The sequence below is a fragment of the Arachis hypogaea genome, chromosome 4 (genome assembly GCF_003086295.3).
Source record: "Arachis hypogaea cultivar Tifrunner chromosome 4, arahy.Tifrunner.gnm2.J5K5, whole genome shotgun sequence".
NCBI lineage: Eukaryota > Viridiplantae > Streptophyta > Magnoliopsida > Fabales > Fabaceae > Arachis > Arachis hypogaea.
In genome coordinates this window covers 83,811,094-83,835,443 of record NC_092039.1, presented here as the reverse complement: position 1 = coordinate 83,835,443, position 24,350 = coordinate 83,811,094, and the positions used below count along the sequence as shown (strand labels likewise).

The 24,350-nt window shown below is 30.5% G+C and overlaps 1 long non-coding RNA gene across 1 annotated transcript; it reads left to right on the top strand.

The window, feature by feature from the left end:
* The first annotated feature begins 11,502 nt into the window (after positions 1–11,502).
* On the top strand, positions 11,503–14,304 carry LOC112794318 (uncharacterized). Its single transcript, XR_011880757.1, has 4 exons — positions 11,503–12,271; positions 13,520–13,577; positions 13,790–13,848; positions 13,948–14,304. It is a non-coding gene; the product is annotated as an uncharacterized lncRNA (long non-coding RNA).
* Positions 14,305–24,350: the final 10,046 nt, after the last annotated feature.

The following is a 24,350-nucleotide window of genomic DNA, read 5'->3' as shown; positions in this document are numbered from 1 at the left end:
GACGAGATTAGTTTAGGACGTAGTTAGTTTCTTTTCCTATTTTAGTTTCCTATAAGTATTTTTATTTTGAAACGTACTCATGGTTAAGAGGTTTATTTCACTTTGATTCAAATTCCAACGCTTTAGCGCTACTCATTTTCCGCTCTACGCGCATTTCCTCCTGCCTCGCATAACGATTAAGTCCTTCTATTTCACGATAGTATAAAACTTAGGGTGTTACAATCTATATCATATTATTTAAAATATACCCAGTCATGACTTAAAAATAAATGCAATTTAATTTAAATAATAAATAAAACTCTAAATTTAAATATATAATTTTAAAATTTCAATTTATTTAAATCGAGTTAAATATATCTACACAGAAGCATCAAATTTTATATTTTTCTAATTAGTATAGAGTTTTATGTATTAATTTAGATTAAATAATATATTATTTTAAATTATGACAGAGTATATCTTAAATAATATTAAATAATTAATTAACCTAAATAGTACATGAAGATTTGAAGATTACATAGTTTTTATGTAATTCATAGCTTATTAAATATGAATTTAAAAAAATTATAAAGATGAATAGTTATTTACAGTTTTTTAATTACTAAACTAAAATATTTAAAAACTTATGTGTAGTATAAACTACTTCGCTAATATTCTCAATAATGATGATAGTTTAAACTGTATTTCTCATAAAAAATAGAAATTAAAAAAGTTTCACAAGAATACTTACCAGAAGCACAAAAAAAGCAAACTCATTATTATCAAGTTTTTTTCATTTTTTTTGCTAAAATTATCCTTCGTCTTAACTTTGCAACCATGGATTGTGTGATTTGAGTGGGATACATTATCGTTGTTAAGTCAATTATCTACAATGTACTTCTCCCGCAATAATGAACTATAAATACAAATTTTCAAATTTTAATACTGATCTTGAAGTTAAATTTTAAATATCCATTAACTTACAATACTGATTATTTATTAATTAATTTATGAGTTATCATTTTTTACATAAAAAATAAAAAACTTAATTTTTAAATAAGTAAAAATATATTAACAGTGACTTTTAATTCACAAATTAATAATCTAATTAAAAGGTGGTATATATATATATATATATATATATATATATATATATATATATATATATATATATATATATATATATATATAAAAGCCAAACCAATTTAAATATAGCTCTCTTAAGCAAACTAATTTTTATATTATATATATTATTAAATAATTAATTGAAAATATACACTCATAAATAACAATTTTTAAATTTGAATTTAGAAGTGATTAATAAATCACACTTTTTTAATCAACGTATAACAAAAAAAATTAGTTAAGGATAAAATATTCAACATAGAATAATTTTAGTCATTTAAAATATAAATATTAAAAATTGGGTTATGTATTAAAAATTAAATACACCATTGTGGTATCGATGATGATAACAACAACAATAATAATAATAATAATAATAATATACATTTAAAAGGTAGTATTGTTCTCCGTGACATGTAATTTTTAAATTTATTTTATAAATAATAAAATAATTTTTTTGAATAATTAGATTAAGTGAAAAATAAAAATTAGTATCCAAATTAACAAGTTTTAATTTATCGGATAAAAGAAAATGAAGCTTACATAAAATATATGAAACTTACATATAACATAGTGTATTGTGTAGTAACAACACTTTTAGAGAGTTCATAATAGTCTTTTGTTTTAATATTTAACAATTATACAAATATTATTTATTTTCAATTACTAAGCTAATAAGTTTATAACGTAAAAAAAAAAAAAATTGTAAAGAAGTTGAACAAAATAAAATGAAAACACTAATCAATAGAAGACTAACTGACACTTAAAAAATTTATTTGAAATGAAAAAAATAAATAAAACTTACATAAAGATGTAGCGCAATGTGCAACAGTAACACCTTCAAAAAATATCTAATAATCAAATATTGAATATGATAATTATATGTAATTGTAGAGTTCTTATATAGAGCTATTGTATTTTGGGCTGGGCTAAATTTTTAATGTGTATATGTTATAATTTGTTGGAAAGAATAAAAAAAATTATTTTATTTTAAATCAAAAGTTTTTTTTTGAACGAAATAAAAAATTTTCATTTACGGAATCATAAATATAATGTAACCTACTTTAATGAGACACAGCAACATACAACACCAACATCCTAACAATAACTTTCATTCAGTAATTACTCTTATTTAATAATATTTTTTATTAGATAATTTAACGTTCAATGACTAATTAATAATAAATTAAAAACACTTTTTATTATTATTATTTTATTTCTTAAAAATCCATATACTAATTTTTATTTGCGGATTTTGAGTTTCAGGTTGATGAATTTAGAATACGAATAATATATATCGGTCCCATGTCATGATTGCTTAAAACTTGTGCCACCTTTTTCGTGAACCACTCCTATTTCAACAAATCTGTGGTCATCTCATCCTTTTATTGTTGTTTTCTAAACTAGGCATCATACGCAACAAATTTAAAATAGTTTTATACCATTCATATGCCTTTTTTATGAGCTTAAATTATTAGAAAAATAATTTTATAACATAGTATGATATTTTTTAGAATTTAAAATTCGAGACTTTGATTTTTATTGACTCCAAAAAAAATATTGCAACACAAGACAAATAAAAAAAACACAAAATTTAGACAAAATAAAAAAATTACGTGAAAAGACGTATTAAAAATAGTATCAATTGTATGATAAAATTAATTATATATGGGTCGCATGCAATTTGGGATTAGGGTTTTAAATTACATATATTAATAAATTAGCTCATAAATACAAAAAAATATTGTACGAAATTTAAAATATTTTTGTATTAATTTTTATATAAAATACCCATATCATTATAATTATTCAGAAGTTGAATATAATTCGAACCTTATGAATTCAATTTACTACGTATTTGTCTAAATCGAATTGAATTATATAGATATGAAAATTCGATTTATTTAATTTAATTTAATTTAATTTTGCATGTGGTATGATTTGATTGAAAGAGCAATAATTTATAATGCTTCGTAGATTCTTCTATAATTTTATCTAGCATCAATAAAATTTCACTATCATTGGTTTAAGAAAAAAAAGGTTTAATTATTCTGTTGGTCCCTATGGTTTCGCAAAATTTTCAATTAGGTCCATATACTTTTTTTCCTTTTAATTGGGTCCCTACACCAATTTTTTTTAATTGAGTTCCTATAATTTTTTTTCCTTTTATTTGAGTCGTTGCACAATTTTTTTTAGTTAGGTCCTTATACAATTAAGCAAATTACTACTAAGAGGGTCCTAATTAAAAAAAAAATTGGTAAAGGGACCTAATTAAAAGAAAAAAAGTATAGGGACCTAATTAAAAATTTCGCAAAACTATAGGGACCAACAGAGTAATTAAACAAAAAAACTAAAATCTAAAAATGATGGTTAAAAATAAATAAAGAGGATAAAAATAGCAAACATAATTATTGACTCATATTCCATTAATAAAAAAATCTCTAATCTAAAGTATTCCATCAATTTTAATAAAAAATAAATAATGTTTAAAATTATATATATACATATATATATATATATATATATATATATATATATATATATATATATACCCATAATTATTGACTTATATATTAGATTCATGTTCGACTTGTATCAAAATAAGAAGAAAGTACTTCTATTGTCATTAGCATGTCCAAAAAAAACATAGATAATTAAATAAATCAAAACAATAATTATTCAATTTAAAATATCTAAAAATTTGAATAGTATCTATTCTCTCAATAGACAATAGTTATAGCCAAGACTCCACCAAATCTTCAAAAGATGCTCATTTATCTCCATTACATGAAAAACTCATGTTTCACAACAGCTACTTTTTAACAGAAAAAGCTCCAGACATGTTAAACTCATCCAACAGGCGCTTCAAACAAAACAAAACAAAAAAGTATAATTAAGATTTTAACCAAAAACTAAAATCTGAAATATAGAAGAGGCCATATAAGTGAAGAATAAATGAATACCCTGACAACAGGTCTCTTAGTAACAGATGAATTTTCCACATTTGGATCAGGTGACTCATAACAAACAGAACATCCATCTTCATCTCGAGGCTACATAGAAAAACAATGAAAAAAATAAATAAATAACACCTCATATTTGGCAAAATAAGCCTTAATATACATAGTCTAAAATTAACAAAAAATAAAGAAAAAAATCATACCTGAACAGGGTAAACAGGACCAGCATGGGGTACACCAGATTTTATTGGGCCTTGAGTGTCCCTCTGCCTCGGTAAACTATTAGAATCAAAATGTAGCATCGATACATCATAAGAATCGCACCATCCAATAGTTTCTACTTCGACCTTGAATAGAAACTCCTTATCAAGGAAAAACTCATTAAAATCAGTAGAATGTTTGCTTGCTTTCCCTTTTTTCTACATCAAAATTTTTACATTTTTATCGTGTTAAATAAACAAACATCTCTGATTGACAATCATAACGTGATCAATGAAATTGGTTTCACATACATTCAACTCTTTCACTATCTCAGTACAGGTTTGTCCGAATAGAGCTGTGACCTCTTTATCAAACACAACAAAATTCGTTGTAGCAGTACCATCAAAAACCAACAAATTCAACTTATACCTATTTTTTATTCAAAAACATCAATTAACACTTGACCTGTCACCCTTTAGTTACAACAAAATCATAAAAATTATATTTAACATAATTTAGATGCTCAAACATAATTTTTTTAATTTATCAGTTTTCTAGATTTTAGCCTAATAGAGGAGACTTTGGTATAAATTTGTTGTAGGTATATGAATTTTTTCTGTGCATTTTATCTTTATTTTCCATTTTTTGTGGCTAGACCATATTTCCATCAACCAAAGCAGTTTTGTTTTTAATAATTATTGGTATTAAGCCAAATATTGCTAAATTATTTAAAAATCAACATAATCAATTAGTTAACTATATTGCTTTTTTATGAAAAGATTGCACAAATAAGTCTAATTAGAGTCATACCTGTTAACCACATTCTTCACGTCCCTATTACAGCCATCGCAGAAGTATTTATCCGCATTAGCTTCTGCCTTCACGCTGCAAATACATGATTTATACCACCACCTTGAAATGGGTTTAACATCAAGAACAGTGGCTAGAACAACATAGAATCCAACCTACATAGGAACAGTTTGAAAGTTTAAAAAAATAATGAACCAAACAAAAAAAAATTGTTTTCTATAAAGCACTCACATCCGCAACTGCACATAACTCCTTTATTGTCTTCCTCCCAGTAGAATATAAAACTTCATCTTCATCAAGATATGCCGGTTTGCCAGAAATCACAGACAGGTACTTCGAGATCTCTCTATAGTACACGCTACTTATCAATCACGACGCCACAAAAATACAGTCAATATGCACAACCATAAATAAGTCACAATATTGGTACAATACCTTTTTCGAAGCATCAAAGTCTCAAAAATATCTGGATTTATCAAAAATCTAGTACCATACATAATGTTCTGCATAATATTAGTAACTATATACAACAATCATTGCTTAAAGGAGTTGTACAATTATACATGACAAAAGAATTATCGAATGGAAAATAACCAAAAGTGTTCTTGATTTAAAAAAATAACTATAATCTATTGTGAACCTAATTAATTAGTAAAACTTTTTATTTTAGCAATGATCTATAAAAAAATATTTAATGCAAATATAAAATAAAAAAATATTATATAATAACAAAAATATAGTTTAAAATTATATATTGATTAATTAATTCTTGAGTAATTCAACATAAGATTCACAATCAAAAGAAATAAAAAACTGGTGATACCTCGTTTATCCAATTTTATATACTAATAGTTTGTATCACTTCAACCAATTAAATTTTAGAAATTAAAAAAAAAAAGAGTTTTTCCAATGACATTTAAAAAAATCTTTACTTATTTCAACTGTTTTTACTATATGAAAATATTAATGGCATAACCTTCTTTCTATTGACAACCTTTCCTGAGCCACCCAGTATCTAATAAAAAACTCATAAGTCACTACTTGCTCTCCGAATCCATACACTACATTTTTAAATTTTTTTCTACTCAACTCTAATATTTATTAAATTTTATAAATATTTTTGTATTACATTTTTCTATTTTGATAGCAAATTCTCAATCATAAATTGAATACAAAGTAATTTAAAAATTATTTTAAGAAAAACACATTGATTATAAAAAATTATTTTTCTATTAAACACACAAAGAAATAACCCTTATTATATATAATTCATAAGAAGCATGTTATAAAAAAGTGAATTATTCCTTACGTTAATGTCTCTTAATATATTAACATATTAATATTAATAGTAAATAAATAAATATTTATTTAATATTAAACATTCTCATGTAATTTAATTCGCACTGAAACTATGTAACATGATTCTAATAATATTTCAAACGATAAACTATAAGTAACAATTATTCAGTTATAGCTTACCAAAATAAATAATAATTCTACTACATAAATTCATATATAAATTGAAACTTTTGAAAAAGTATACCTAAGTAATCGGAATATATACAACGAATAATGAAAAAAATATCAATTAAAATAATAATAACTTAATAGTGTTTGGGCAAATAATTGTTAATAATAGTTAATTCTAAAAAAAAGTTAAACAATCCATCGAATTAACATAAAAATGAACAAAACATAAAAAAAAATGTATCTCTCCTCCGTAACATACAGAGATATGAGTCCCAATAATATTCACAATACTTTGCAGCTATAAAATAAATCTATTCTAATAAAAATATGACAATAAACGACACAATTAAATTATAACCCCGGTAACTAATTAATTTATTACATATGATTATTAAATGAAAACATAAATAACTAATTAAATATAATAAATATTAACATTAAAATAACCATAATAATAATAATAATATTAATCGTAATACATTTAAAGTTATAAATATTTAAATTTTATATTAATTGATCTATTTATACGTTATACATAAAATTCTTATTACTATTAGTCTTCTATCTCATTTCAGCAATTCACACACAAACTATTAATTTCTTATCACTGAAAGAGAGTGTTAACTCCTTTCGCATCTCAATAATTAGTAGAAATAGTTATAATAAGATATAATCATTTGATAGTAATCAAATTCTTACATACATCCGCCATTTTTTTACTTTTGCAAATTAAAAAATAACTATTGGCAGTTGTTGATCGCCCGATGCCACGAAACCCTTGATTCGGTCCACCATTTCTTCAAGAACAACAATATTAAACTTTAAACTGTAGAGAAAATACAAATTATTTAGAGAATAAAAAATTACTTATATAAACATATTAAGTGGTGAGTAAGGCACTACAAGAAAACAAGCTTTTTACTACGCTTTTAAAGCGTGGCAAAAAGTTCAAAAAAGCGTAGCGATAGTTTTTCGTCACGCTTTTTGAGATATCGGCACGCTTTTCAAAAGGTCACAGCTACAAGGGTGCCAGTTGCTCTATCGCCACGCTTTTGGTGACTTATCGCCATGCTTTTTTTCTTGCCACGCTTTTAAATATCGCCACGCTTTTAAAGCATGCCAATAGGAAGATATGGATATGCTTTTAAAGAGTGCCAATATCATGCTATATGGCTACGCTTTTAAAGCGTACCAATAGCAAGACATATGGCTACGCTTTTAAAGCGTGCGAATAGCCTTGAGATACAGCTACGCTTTTAAAGCGTGGCTGTTGATGCCTACTATAACGTTATGGCCACACTTTTAAAGCGTGGCAACAAGTGAAGATATGGCTACGTTTTTGAAGCATGCCAATAGCAAGACATCTGGCTACGCTTTTAAGCGTGCCAATAGCTGTGAGATACAGCTACGCTTATAAAGTGTGGCTATTGATTGCTGCTATACAATATGGCCACTCTTTTAAAGCGTGGCTGTAAGTTAGTTCAATACCTATTGGCACTCTTTTTTTTATAAACCTTAATCATAGATAATTTTAAAATTAAAAAAGATGGCTACTAACTTTAAATCAATTAATTCTTGCTTCATAAACTTGTCATAGCAAAAAAGTGTTTGATCACATGATATACTCTAACAAAATACCAAAAATCAAAGTCTCATCCACTAGCAATTTCCTAATACATGAATTACAATTCCAACATGGGTTACATTATCTACTTCCTTTACACTTCATTACAAAATATAAAACTTCATGATTACTGATCATCATTGTGAGCGAAAAGTTCATTCAGCACTGCCCTACATAATTTTAAATATTGTTGTGTGTTAGTGCATCTTATACCAAACCAAAAAATGAAAAGACATATATTATGGATCATTTGGCAAATGCTTCAAAGCAAACTCCCTCTGGCATGTGTATCTTGGATTTGTTTTGTGCAAAACACCATGTCCGTATCCAGGAATAACCTGGTGATCCAAAAGTGAATAGCCAAAACCCTATTAACAAATTTCCAATACTTCTCATTCACTAACTCTAGTTACAAAAACAACCCTTATTTTGGAAGTATAAAAATTGTCTCCAAGTTCTTTTCAAATCTTTTACAGAAAGTGTGAAATAGGAAAAGAAATAAAAGAAATTAAAGGAATAAGAACAGGACTTACAAAGAATAGGACTCTTCAAACGTGTGAAGAGTCTACTTTCTTCCAAAGCTAAGCAGGAAGGGAGCGGCGCCGAAGGAGTCAAGGGTTTGTAGAAACGGAAGGGAGCGGCGGCAAAGGCTTCATCGATGGCGGGTTTGCAACGGCAACTGAGCGAAGGGAGTCACCGCTAGAGAGTCACCGCATAATGAGGGTTAGTTGGTGCCGGAACCGGCAGAGGCATCGTGAGCGCAGCTACGTTCTTCATAGAGTGTCGTCATCGCAGGAGTGGTTCGTCGTCACAGGAGTGCCGTCGTCACAGGAGTGGTTCGTCGTCGGAGGAGTTAGGGCTTAATAATGTTTGAAGAATGAGGAGTTAGGGTTTTCTTGTAGTGTTAGAGTTTTTGAAGGAGCTTCTGATGAAGGTAGGGTAGTATACGAGCTCTTTAGTCTTTAATCTCAAAAAGTTTTAAGTTACAAGAGACTCAAACATTTTTAATTTTTTTTCTTAATTTTTTTTCCTGAGGGAACCTTTTGGCCACACTTTTGAAGCATGCCAAAAGGCTTGTAGGAAACGGCTATGCTTCTCAAACGCCATAATAATAAATTCCTATTGCCACGCTTTAAAAGCGTGCCGAAGTCTCTCTATGGCTATGCTTTATAAGCGTGGCAGAAAAAAACGTGGCTAAATCTCGCATCAACTACCACCCTCATAAAAGCATGGCCATTGACCTTTTTCGCCACGCTTTTGAAGCATAGCAACAAAAAACGTGGCGAAATCTCTATTCAAGTGCTACCCTCACAAAAGCGTGGCCATAGACCACTTTTGGCCACGCTTTTAAATTGTAGCAAAAAAAAGCGTGGCCATAGACCTTTTTTTTGTAGTGAGGGTTGTTGGAAAAAATGCACCCGTCATTCTCAATATGAATGACCATCATATTAATAAGTTTGCCATCGTTCACATATTTTCTCTCACCCTCTACACCAGTCATAACTCCAACAACGTCTTAAATAAATATTAAACAGAAATTGTACACAAATCACACATTTTAAGTGATATTTTATCATAATTACAAAAGAAAAATCAACTTGTGTACTTATCATAAATTATACACTTACCAACCAAAAAAGGATGATGAGAAGAGTATCCCATAATTTTCCTAAAAGGGACCAACTTAATACCATATAACGGTATTGCATCACAAAAAGAGGGTAAGACAGTAGTTCTTTTTTGAAAAAACAACTAAAATTGATGCGATGTTGTGCGATACAACCCACAGTTGTTGCTAATTCCAAAGTATGTAAAAACATACACAGTTCCTTCCGATATCAATGACTCGAACACAGATATCAGATCTTCACCTACAAAAGCATGCATAGTTGATTTTTTCATAAAGAAAAAAAATTTTATTATTCACTTTCTACACCCAGTACCAATAAGGTCCAACTAAATAAACAAACAAAATTTATATAAAAAATTTCTTTCAATATTTATAACCAAATAAATTAAAAATATGATTTAAATCTAAAATATTAAGTATTAAGCATTAATAACGGATTTATATTCAACCAAAGGAAGAATATACATATAATGGATTCAAATGTTTAATACTTTAATATATACTATCGTTATATTTTAAACATATATTTAACTATATATTGAGACAATAATTAGAATATTTAATTTTAACTATATATCTAATTAGAATATTTTAAAAATTTTGCTAAAAGTCCCCCAAATCCCCCTCTTTATTGGCCAAATACCCCTCCCTCCCTTCTCATGTCCGACAGTCAAACTTTTTGAATCTTTGTTTTTTCCTGGTGTACATTTTTTTATAAAAGGAAGAGTTAGTTTTATATTTTGCACCTAGATTTTGTTCTTTTTTGTGTGTGTGCGCTATATATTATAACGGCAATTATTGTTATTGTCACTAAAAATATTAAAATAAACTACTTTAAGTAAAAAAATTTTAGTAGCCATATTATTATGGCTGGTATAAATTTTATTGAATATAAAATTTTTTATAACAATGGATCAATTACATAAAAAAAAAAGAAGACCCATCCAATAACCCAAAAGAAAAAGACCCACCCGTTTTTTTTCTGAGAAACTAAAGAGAAACCCAACCCTAAATCTAGCCACCGTCACCATCCCTCATCGCCAAACACTTCTCCTCCAGTAGAGGGTGCTATCACCGTTGGTGCCGTCGCATTTCTTTCATCGCTGAACTTTTCTCAGTTCTCATCGTTCCTCTTCTCGTCGCCGTCGCACGAAGGAAGCATTGACCTCGTGGCGTCTCCGTCGCGAAGGTTGCTTGGTCGATCATCGTGTCTTTGAGCTCTCTCTCTCTCTCTCTCTCTCTCTCTCTCTCTCTCTGAGGTCAACATGCCTCTTCGAATGCTCTATCACTCTCTGTCCGAGCTCACTCCCCTTTCTCCGTTGCCGTCACTTCCGATTCCTCTGTCGCTGTCACTTGCCTTCCTCCTTCGCTGCTGGTAAGCACTGTTGCTTCAATTTAATTGATCACTTACTGTGATTGTAATTAACAGTATTTTGTTTGTAATTTGTAGATTGTCGATTCCTGTAATTCTATTTGCAAATGTTGAATTTTTATTTTGATCAATTTATTGTTTGGTTTGAATATTTAGTCTCTCCTGCCAAAAATCTGGTAAATTATGTGTTGCAGGCAATTTGCTCAACGTTCACGAGTCTGTAAACTTCAATACATAGCTGAATTAGAAAGAAATGTACAAGGTTTACAGGTAGATTTTAGCATTAGGAAATGATATGCATCATGTTTTCTATGCTATTTTGGAAATTTTCTTATTCTGATTTATTATTATTTTTTTTTGTTATTTACTCTTTTATGTATGTCAATTCATAGGTAGAAGGATCTGAAGTATCTGTCGAGCTTGAATTTCTTAACCAGGAGAATCTCATCCTGAGTAGCAACGGTTAGAAAGTTTAGCATAAGATTAGCTTATCAAATATTGTAAGTTTTTACCATTGAACATAAGCTAATAGGTCTTATTGTAAGTTGGAATTTGGAAGTCATTTATTTATTGGTGTACCAATCTAAATACCTGCATTTTGAGGGAGTGCTTATATATTCACTCATATACAACTAGGGAAATTCTTAGGATGTTATGCTGCATTTTAATTATCTATGTTATGCTGCATCTTTATTCAACCGGTGTTGCATCGCCTGTCACCGAATTGCACCCTCTCCCTCTGCAGGATTGTGCATAGATTTCCAGTGTATGCCCTTCTCTTTATCTAGTTACTTGTTGACATGGAAGCACAAAGTGAACTCCTGAATAATTCAATTTTGCTTCGTAATTTTGGATTTTATGAGTTTTGTTTTTAGATCGTGTGTTTGGAATATGCATAAACTTACCATGCACTTTTCTGTTCTCAAAGGTTTAAGTCTTGTTATTGAAGTTTTGATAAAGGAAAAAGAAAATGACTTCAAGATTAGGTAGTGATGATGATGCTGATAATAACAAAGGTAGCATGTGGACTTTGGAGCAAAAGCTGGATCAGCCAATGGATGAAGAAGCTGCAAAGCTAAAAAATATGTAAAGAGAAAAAAGTAAGATATGCAAACTAATTTTTCATGTTCTTCTTTCTCTTTCTAATTTACTGAATTGGAATTCTATTTGTTTTCTAGGAAAACTGAAAAAGTATCCAGTCTTTCCTAATTAGTAATTAGCCTTTAATTAACTTTCTTAATTAATTTATGGAATTAAGAAATTAATGGTATACAATTGAATAAGTGCCTTATTTATACTTTCATTTTTTCCAATTGTTTTTTTCGTATTATAGAAAAAAGGATACAATTGAAAAAAAATGCTATTCTTACTACATTTTAGTGATATGCTGTTTTAACTAGGTAGTATAGTAGATATGCTTGTGTTATACTTTGAAAAGTGTTGTGTCGAAAATTCTAGTAAAACATGTAAATATTTTATTAGAATTATGGATGTGGTTCAACTGAGTTCAACTGGATTTCTAAGCTTTTTCAAGTCTTATATATCGTGTATTTATAATGTGCTACATTATATTTGAATAATCTGCTTCTGGTTTTCACTTTTCAAATAATAATAAGAGATGATAGTTGTGTGAAAAATTTTGTCTTGTTTATGAGTTAGGACTTTCATATGAGAAACTTCTACTATATGAATATGAAATCTAAATATGATGATATATATTTTTTAGTGCTAAGTTGCTAAATATCCCTTATTGAACTTGTGAAACGACAATGAACATAATTGATTATATTAAAACTGTAAATAATACAGGATATATATATATATATATATATATATATATATATATATATATATATATATATATATATAAGCCACAGAAATGATATATCAATTAAAACTTAAGCAATTCAAATTACATAAAACACTTTAATCACTTCAAAAGTATTATTATATTCTAGCTATTTCTTTATACATACATAGATAGCAGGTATAGTACTAACGTAACCAATGATCATCAGCTAGTTAAATTAATATTTAGATATACATACATATAGTTAGGCAAAGCATGCACGTAATGATTAAGGCTCCCAAGTCTCAAACAATGATCAGAAAATATTGTGCGGTAATTACCTTATCATTTATTGGTATCTTTTATTAATTCTTTTTCTACTACTTGATAAATAATAAATTTCTGCTCTTTGTTTTTGTTTTAGATAACTAAGGATCTAAGCCCTGCATATTTGTTGAGATAAGGGCATGGCTTTCATTGTGTCATATATTATTATTCTTTGGTTCATTCTTTTTTCAATAATCTAGTTTCTTTTTCATTTTTCTCCCTTGTTTTACAGGTCTAGGTACACTTATTTTTCAAGTTACCCTTTGTTGCTCGGTATTATTTTATATCTGGTAATTATTGGATCTTTGACCAACCCTAATTGTTTTTGGTATCCTTCTAATTATTATTTTTCTATCTTGTGATTCTTTTCTATTGTAGAAATTAGAACTTGTAATGAATGTCCACCATTATTGTATTACAGTATTAATTTTATTTAGTGACTGAAGTTGCATGTTGGTGGTCCTGTTCTTTCTTTTAAAAATAAAAGATGAGTTTTATTCAGGACATGACAATGACAGATAACAACATAAGCACAATATCATCATGCAAACAAACAAAAGGGTAACTAATTCATTCTAATTCAATCCCTCAAAGTAGTTTTTCCCCTGGAATCACTGGTACTTACTCATTTTCTTACTCTTTTCTTTAAACTCGTCATAGGGTCTATATATTTCTGATTATCTTGGAAGCAGCTTCAATTGGAATCAAGTACCAAGGAAAGCACCAATCCATTTCAAGAATTACAACCCACTATTCTGGTTTTTCTCACAGCAATATTTTGCCATGCCATGACACCAATAACATCAAAACTTGGCTGTCAAATTGCCATTATCTTCCATGTTTCTGGGCTACTTGGCTGCGAGACCCTACTTTGGATTCTTGTTGCGCAATTTTGGTGGTGGTATGTAATCATCAATGTGGTTCCATTATTAGTAGTCTTATTGTGCATTTGAAAGTTAGATCTCTAACATGGCATGTAACATTTTTTGTTGTTTAGATTTGTAACATAATTTATTACTTTTGAAGAGAAATTTGTGTATTAATATTTTGAGTTTAATAAAATATCTCATTTTATAGTAATTAATTTCAGTATATTTATATTATATATAATAATAATAATTGTTGGCAAAACTAATTGAGATTCTAGAAGAAAAAAAATAGTTCGTTGCTTCTAAGAAAATGAGTATAATATAACTAAAAAAGTCTAAGATTTTAGTGGCAATAGTAATGGCAACCAAAAGTAAATAATATTACAATTTTAGAATTATTTTTAGTGGCCATAAAAATTGCCGGTAAAATGGATTTTGGCGGCAATAGTAATGGCCGCTAAAAGTGAATAACATTACAATTTTAGAATAATTTTTGGTGGCCATATAAATTGCCAAGAAAATGGCCGTTAAAAGTTATAAACTTTTTGCGGCCGTTAAAAAGGTCTTTACTGGCAAATGTTATAATTGCCGCTAAAACCTTTTAGCGACAACGCATAAGACGGCTAATGTCTATTTTCCGGTAAATGTATTAATGGCTATTTTTATTGCCGCTAAAAACGAAATAAATGGCCGCTAAAAGTGATTTTTCTTGTAGTGACTTATTGAAAGACTTAGTATTTGGATTGAATTCTTTTCCTTTAAATTGACTCTTAATAAGGACATATACTGAATTACCTAAAAAATTCATGAAATAAAATACAACAAAATAGAAGGCAAAGATTAGTTTTTCTGATAGATATAAGTCGCAAGCAAGACGGGGATCTCATTGCGACATGACTTCATCATATTGAAGATAAATTTGTTTCATATATATTAAATCTCTTTTCGACTGCAAAATCTTCTTTTATAAATTTTTTTTTACGTTTTCTTGCAGAGAAATATACAATTGCATTTTATTATTGTTCAGTTTTTAATTGAATGGTCCCAAGAAAAGCATAAAACTGTTGAGATTGAAATTGTAATAATTATGAGAGTGAGGATCATACAAACGTGGGACTATGTGTATGAAAACAGAGAAACAATTGTGTGGATGAATAAATTAAAAGTACCTGCTCATCCATCAATACCATTTCAATGGAGCTATTGGATTTAGGGTCTTTGAATTTTGGTAAAGACCAGAGTCTGATTACTCTGACATGAATCTTCCAGCTCTCTTTTGGTGGTGCAATCATCTTTAACAAGTCATATTGCCTATCCATTTTTTCTCTAGAAAAAAAAAAATAAAAGCATACGTAAATTTCAGCAAGTATGTATGGTAAGAATATAAGACCATACTTCCTAGGTTTTTATAGCAACTAAGAAGAGGTATATTTTTTGGGTAAATCATTTTAAAATTAGACTGCATCTAAAATCACATTTCTTCCATAATCCAAAAGAAGAAAAAATCTGTCTTGATAATTTAAAAAATAAAAAAAGATTTGAATTAAAAATAAAACACTTATTCTATATCATAAATACTGTCAATTCAAAATATACTGAGTAAAAAAGATATGAAAATAAGAGTTGAATCCATGTCTTTCTGTGATTACAAAAAAAATATATACGTGTATAATAATACCCATAATATATGTATAAGAAAAATCCATAATATATACATGTATAGTAATACACATAATATATGTATCAGAAGAAAAATATATTATTATTTTATTTCGAAAAAATCCATATACTAAGTTTTATTTACAGATTTTGAGTTCACGTGGAAGAATTTAGAATATGAATAATATATATCGATCCCATGTCATGATTGCTTAAAACTTGTGCCATCTTCTTTGTGAACCACTCCCATTTCAACAAATATGTGGTCATCTCATCCTTTTATTGTTGTTTTCTAAACCAGGTATCATATGTAGCAAATTTAAGATAGTTTTATTCCATTCATATACCTTTTTTATGAGCTTAAATTATTAAAAAAATAATTTTATAACATAGTATCATATTTTCTATAATTTAAAATTTGAGACTTTGATTTTTATTGACTCCAAAAAAATACTACAATATAAGATAAATAAAAAAATACAAGATTTAGACAATAAAAACAAAATTACGTGAAAAGACGTATTAAAAATAGGATCAATTGTATGATAAAATTAATTATATATGGGTCGCATGTAATTTGGGATTAGGGTTTTAAATTACATATATTAATGAATTAGTTTAGAGACTTATCATGATTACAAATGAATAATTACATATATGAAGGATTATTCTAATTTATAAAGAGACTACGTGTGATTGTTCAACTACCATATTTCCACACGTATTTTGGTAAACGAAGAGATTGATTAAAAAAGTTCTTATTTCTGATCGTTGAATATATTTTTTCTATTTTAAAATAGTTGCTGCTTTAATTTTAACTTTTAAATTTATTAAAAATTAAAATATTCATTGGAAAATTAAAATAAAAGCCATACTTATAGCTAAACAAGAAGAAGTATACGATAATGATGATGATGAATGAACAAAAGATTTCAATAATGCATGATTTATTCCCAAGTTCTCAAAGTAGTAATCACGTCCATGTGAAATAGGAGATTCAAATGCAAGGTTCAAGATATTCCGAGATCGAGCATGCTGTACATAGTTGAATCTCATTCAACTCTCATTGCAATTGCCAACATATTTTTACCACCACTAATATTACATCTATTTCTTCAACGGAATTTCATTGTTTTATATAATTATTCAAATACTATTAATAATAATAAGTATTCATTAAAGGAAAACACACTCAAATCTTGGACTAAATAAACAAATATAGGAAACAACTCTTTTATCAAGTTCTAACATCCAAATTAATGTCAACACAAAGATTAAAGAGAAATAAACTACTCATATATAGTAGATACTAATCACTCTCAAACAACCATAGTTCATTCAAATAATAGTTTAAATAAATTATTCTCATATATTATAAATTGAACTGTGTAGAGGCGTGATGATTTAGTCCTCCATCACAACCCACTTCCCTTTCTTAGATTTGGATGAAACTGACTCCTCTCCAACCTCTTCCATATGTTTCTTAGTTCCAAGAATCTTAGAATTATGTTTCTCATCAATTGACGGTGATGGAGTTGACTCACTCTCACAAGCCTGGGATATGCCATCATGTACCAATAAATATAAGAATAATAATATTTTAGTTGCTATATAGGCTAAAAATATAATTGTAACAATTTAAATTGGAAATTATTTGACACAAACCTTATAAGTGTCATATGAACCAGTAGACAAACTCAATAGTTCAGAATTTTCATGCAACAAAAGGCCCTACAAAACAATTGATTCAATAAAAAGATATCATCAAAATCTGGTTGATCTGTTTCTGCAATACCGAAACAAAAGAGAAAGCTATTAGCCAGAGGGGGTTACAGGGTCTGGATTGTATTTATCCAGGAAAGCAGGGACCAAAGAATTCTCATTAGTCATTCTCAGCACATGAATCACATATGGCTCATAAGAGTTTAGATTCCTCATCTTCAGTTGTACTTTGAAGATGAACTTAATATCCCTAAGCTTATTAATCCCTTCGGGACAAGAGTTTTTCTCAACACCCTTCACATTTAGCGGAAAAAAATTCATTCATGCTCTCATAAATAATAAAAATTAAGGTATAGTTCAAAACAAATAACACAAAAAAGTGAATATGACATTAATTCTTTGTCACACAAGACTGCCTAAGGTCATTGGTAGAAACTCCAAGAAACTTTGCAGGTTCTCCATCGAACAAAACAAAAGAGGTAGCATCGGTGTGGTCTATCACCCTTATGTGGATGTTGTATCTATTATTCACCAAAGAATTTACAATTCAAGAACAATATACCATTATTTTCTTAGACAAAGAGTATGTAGTGTGTGAATGTTAAAGAAGTATCGTGAGTCATACCTTGGCACGTAGAACCCATAGTCTTTAATGCAATTGGGATAGAAATATCTTTTCTCAAATTCCCCTAAGCCACGATGACACTTCTTACATCCTTTGTACCACCAACCAAACTCGGCCTCAACTTCCTTAATCGTTCCGATAGTAACAAATACAGCATCCTAAAATCGATGGATGCAAGGGTACAACACAACAATTGAGATTATGATCCAACAAACATTAGAATTAATAATTAAAAAAAAAGAAGTTTAATAAAGAAAGAATTTTACCTAATTATGCTCATTTATGTCGGCAGTTGTTTTGTGGACTGATAGACGCAAAAAATCCTCCTCGTCTAAAACAGGTTGATTACAGACCAGCGGCATTATGACTTGTTTGTCAACAGGGTCCAATTTGTTTACCCTTGCATTTTTAAATTAGAATTGATGAAATTTGCTAATAATTAAATAATCAAAAGCCTTGGATAAATATTCTGCTGGCCACACTACTGATCTATACACTGTACCTTGCAAAGAAATCCCTGGCAGTTGGAAACTCAACATTGATAAACAGTTTCGAATTGTAGTTTGTGTTGGAAACACCCATGACCCCTATAAAAGAACATAACAAATTAAAGAAAATACCAAAACCATATGATGACACAAAACATGCATTCAAATACCAGTAAAGTAAACAAACCACTATAAAATTTTATCTTGCCCATTTGGAGAATAACCACATAGGTAAGACATGGGTGTTCCTCCAGATATTTGAGCAAATCAAAAGAAAAAGACTGCCACAACGTTACCCTTAATTTCTGTCCACCCCTATAAGAAATAGCAATGCTTGTAGAGTAAAGAGAGGCACAAAATCCCAAAATAAGATTTTAAAACAAAAGCCATTATAAAAAAGATATTAAGCATTACTCAAGATCATCAAGTTCTATCGTGATATAACTTGACCGCTTCCCGTCCCGTGTGAACTCGACCAAGTTACCCTTAGAGGTAAGCTGACCTATCACATCTACAAAATAAAGGCACCAATTTTTCCATTAAAAAAACACTATCTGCTCAAATATTTCTACATAAATGACTTTTTTTCCAAAGTTTCATCCATGTTGAAATCAAATTTTTATAATTTTCTTAAAAATAAAAATATAAAAGACCGTTAATAAAAAGTTAGAGCCTAGAAATCGAAGTTCGTGAAGAAAAAAAATAGGTTAGTACTTGTTACCAACGATACCTTTAAGGGTACTAATTCTTTAGTTGCTATATATATGAAATCTGTCTTTAGATGTGTTAAAATAAAACACATAATAATAGAAAACAAAGCCAATAACATATTGAAGAAAAATTTTACTAAATAATACAATTTTTTTAGTACTATACCTATAACAAAGAATAACGCATCAGCCAATTCAAATGACATAGATTAAATATAGACATATTATGTAACACATTCAGATTGATAAATTATTTTGCTTAAAAAATTATATTTTCTGTGTAACATCCTACCATACAGAGTCTTATGCTTAAGTCATAATTCAGAGATGGCAAGGTATTACGACCTCTAAAATAAAAATTTAGTACGAATAGTATTGTGAAAAATAATTATAACTAGGAGCCTCTTTAAGAAAAAGGGGTAAACGAAAATCGTAACTTGAAAGGTGCAACACTCTGATCGATAACATAGCGAACAAGAATAAACTAACGTGGGATTATATATATACAAAAGAGTGCCAAAAACAGGAATATCAAAACTCAAAATCCGGTTGCGAAGATAACCAGTCCGAGCATAGCAACATATATATACAAGTAAATAATATAAGGAAACCCCAAGGAAACCCAAAGGGACACAAAGACAAAGAACCTATTCTCCAAAATCTCCTATAAGAGGAGTCATCACAGTTTGTATTATTCAATGGAGATAAAGTATCTAAGAGAAATCATAAAGTCAAAACAGAGTCCCGAGAACAAAGGATCTTCGCTAATCCAGAAGTCTCCAGCATGCCTCAGCGAGAAACCTCACGTCTTGCATCTGAAAACCACAAAATTTGTATGGGAGAGAACCAGATGTTCCCAGCATGGTAACAGCTTCCACATATATAATATATAATAATAGAGGAAAGCCGAAGGCAATCCTAGAACTCCCTCCAAATAAAATCAAAGCTTATAAACAAGCTAAACCATAAAGCGCATCTAACTAAAGATTCTTCAGTCTAACTAATACTTCTCTTTCCAATTCCTTCAGACCTTCCAACCACCAACAGGAGTATAATATGGCAAACACAGTTATATCAGACAAGAGATATACAAATAGGAACAAATAAGGCATTTACACAAATAGCAAGTAATATGCAGTCAAATAGGCAATCTCAATCAATTCACATAGTATGCATATGATGAATGCCTGTCCCTAATGGCTGATGATATCATCTGTCGATTATAGAGCCAACCCGACAAGTCCTGGTAGCTAACCATTGGACTGTCCCTCTGTCGTGCATCCCTAACTCGAGTTATACTCATTATAAACTTGATCATAATTATGATCCATATCCATCACCCTCACTGGTGAATATTTACGGAGGCGAGCTCATCCGAAACTTTTACAGTGCCCGGCCACACTTACGACATAGGGTCAAAAGAGCTTCGAGTCTCAACCTGGAGCACGTGGTGGCTAGCCACTACTTTCTCCCAGGAAAACTCTCATCTTCAATAGTGGAAGTGCAAACATTCACAATTCATTCAACAGCATATATGCATTTATACTTAGCCATAATCATGGCTCCGCCATCTCACGGCAATAATCTAGCCATCCAGCTCACGGTTAAATCCATAACCAGCCAATTCATTAACAATTACGGCCCTTCGGCCCATGGCATAACAAGCACTTCCACTGCCATCCTCTGCATCTCACATAATCATCTTCGATTCTCATTGAGCATTCATTTTTCCCTTGCTTCACTCGCAAGTTACCACATTCACTAGCTCCTTTTCTCATTGCTAGGCATATCATAATGATTTAAGACACAAGTGGTGAGTCAGAGGCTTAGATGTATGAAATTTGTCTTTTAAAACTCAAACATCAACTTTGGGATGAAAACAGGACCACACATACACGCACTCCTCGCGCACGCGTGGATGGCCACAAAGCTCATCTGCGCGCTAGCGTCATCACGCGAACACGTGGGTTGAAAATTAGCCAAATGACGCGTACGCGTCAGCCACACGTACGCGGGTACATTTGTGCCCCAAGCACAAAACAGGCACAACTCTGGCATAACTCTCAGGAAAAAGGCTGGACATTTGGTGCAGCGCATCGATGCGCTCGCGCACACCATGCACACGCGTGGATGGTGCCTTATTGAAGAACGACGCGCACGCGCCAAGTGCGCCTACACGTTTTCATACAAAACCATAAGGTGCTATTTTCAAAACAAGCCATTTTCAACTCTTTTCAAAATCAACCAAAACATGCCAATTTCAACCATTTTTGAAATCAATCAAAATGTACCAAAATCAACAGCAAGCCTCCTCAACTCACAGATCAACATTCCACCACAATTCACAAAGCATCATCCCTCTAATTTAACACTTCTCAATAAAATGGCTAAGAGACAACATATAAACATGCCATACATACTTTCTCATCCCAATTTCCAATAATACCATTTCCAATTAAACATTATTACACATACTCAATATCATACTCATCATCAACATGGTGTCACTGACGTTAGGATTTTTGCTAGTAAAAAATTTTGTAAAAATATAGTCGCGTTGTGAGTATAGATTCTAAACCAACAGAAAATCCCTTCGTACAAACGTTTTGGTTGTCACAAGTAACAAACCCCTTTAAAATTGATAACTGAGTATTTAAACCTCGGGTCGTCTTCTCAAGGAATTGCAGGGAGGTATGCTCTTATTATTGGTTATGCAAAGGTATATTTTGGGGTTTTTAAAAGGGTTCAACAAGTAATTTAATTGACAAGAAAAATAAATAAATGACTATAAGATAAACTCTTGGCAAGATATGAGAAATTGGAAGTCCTATCCTAGTTATCCTTATCAGGTGTGATGAGAATTGGGTTTGAATCCCACTTAGTTAACCTTTACTAAAGTAAAGGAAAGTCAAGTGGACTAATTAGTTTGATCCTCAAGTCCTAGTCAATCCCTGTGGGAAGACTAGCTTTAGAGCGATCTAGATCAATTAGAATCTGCCAATTTCAACCACTGCTGAATTTGACAACTCAAGAGTTACCAATTAATCAACCAAAGTCAAGAATGTAGAAAGCTAAATTAAAATCATATATCTAAAAACATCTCAATAATGTGTATTAAATAAGAAAATCAATCCTAACATAAAAAGTTCATAAGCCAATTGGGCAACACAAATCAGATACAAATGAAAGCATCAGAGTAAATGAAAGTAGAAGAGAAACATAAATTATTGAACCTGGTATGAAGAAACAATCCTAATGACTAAAAGAAATCCTAAATCCTAATCCTAAGAGAGAGGAGAGAACCTCTCTCTAAAAACTACATCTAAAACCTAAAATTGTGAGTAATGATTGAATGAATATGAATGGATGCATTTCTCCACTTTATAGCCTCTAATCTATGCTTTTTGGGCCGAAAAATGGGTCAGAAACAACCCAGAAATCGCTAATTTCGAAATCTGGTACGTACAGGTCGCAGGAAAGTGACGCGGAAGGGTCATCCACGCGTTTGCGTGGGTTGAGATTCGCAAATGCGATGCGGGCGCGTCATTCATGCGTCTGCGTCACCTAACTTCAGAGCATCTATGGTAAATTATATATCGTTGCAAAGCTCCGGATGTTAGCTTTTCAACGCAACTAGAACCGCATCATTTGGACCTATGTAGCTCAAGTTATGGCCGTTTTAGTGCAAGAGGGTCAGGCTGACAGCTTTGCAGTTCCTTCAACTTCTTGTATTCCTTCCACTTTTGCATGCTTCCTTTCCATCCTCTAAGCCATTCCTGCCCTATAATCTCTGAAAACACTTAACACACATATCAAGGCATCGAATGATAATAAGAGAGGATTTAAATAAAAGAAAATAAAAGCCAAAGAAGCATGTTTTCAGTCATAGCACAAAATTAGGAAGGAGAATGTAAAATGATGCAAATCATATGAATAAGTGGGTAAAGAGTTGATAAAAACCACTCAATTGAGTACAAGATAAACCATAAAATAGTGATTTATCAGTCACCCACAATTCAACCTCAATTACTCATCAAGCATATATCACAACATGCATAATTCTCATACATCATACCATCAAGGCATCAATAATCATCATCACATATATGATCACATCATATATCTCAACCATTCAACAACATCAACAATTCAATGCCTATCTTAGGGCCTCTAGCCTAAGTATTTCCTACCACATTACATATTAGATATGAGAAACCGAGACCATACCTTAGCCGATTTCCCAAGCTCAACCAGAGCACTTCCAAACCACTTGTCCACAAGCTCTCTAGGTCTCAACACCTCCAAGCACAGATTTTTACCACCAAAAATCTCTTTTCAAACTTTCTAAGGTCTCAATCAAGCCCCAACATTCACATACACACAACCTAAGCCACAATCATCATACCCATACACAACATCTCAATACCCAAACATCATAGAATAATAAATTATACTAGGGTTAAAAATCTTACCACACCCAAGATTCAAGGTGATAAGATTAACCTTCTCCTTCAAGAGAGTTGGGTCCTATAACATCAAAGAGCTCAAAATCTTAACATTTTGCTCATGAAACTCGAAAACAAGACTGGAAATTCGAAGAGAAAAATATGGCTTACCTCAAGATTAATTGTATAAGTTTTGTAGAGCTCTCTGCAGTGAACGTGTGGCCGCAAACGGTGCGGCAATCGGAGCTCTAGATCAAAAGTTATGGTGGTTTGAAGATCAAGTGAGAGAAAGAACTTGAGAGAGTGTTCTTCCCTCCATGACCTCCATTTTCAACGTGTGAGTGTGTCAAGTGAGGAGAGAGAGTGCTGAAAACTAGGGTTTTGGTTTAGTTATGTTGGGCTAAGGACCCACTTTGGGTCCGGTTCGCCCGATTTGGCCCGTTTGGTCCAATCTTGGTTCGATTTCTATAAAATTGGTACTGAAATTCTCGTCTCGATCTCCTCTATCATATTAAGCCATAAAAATCACATTTTTGGTTTTTTAG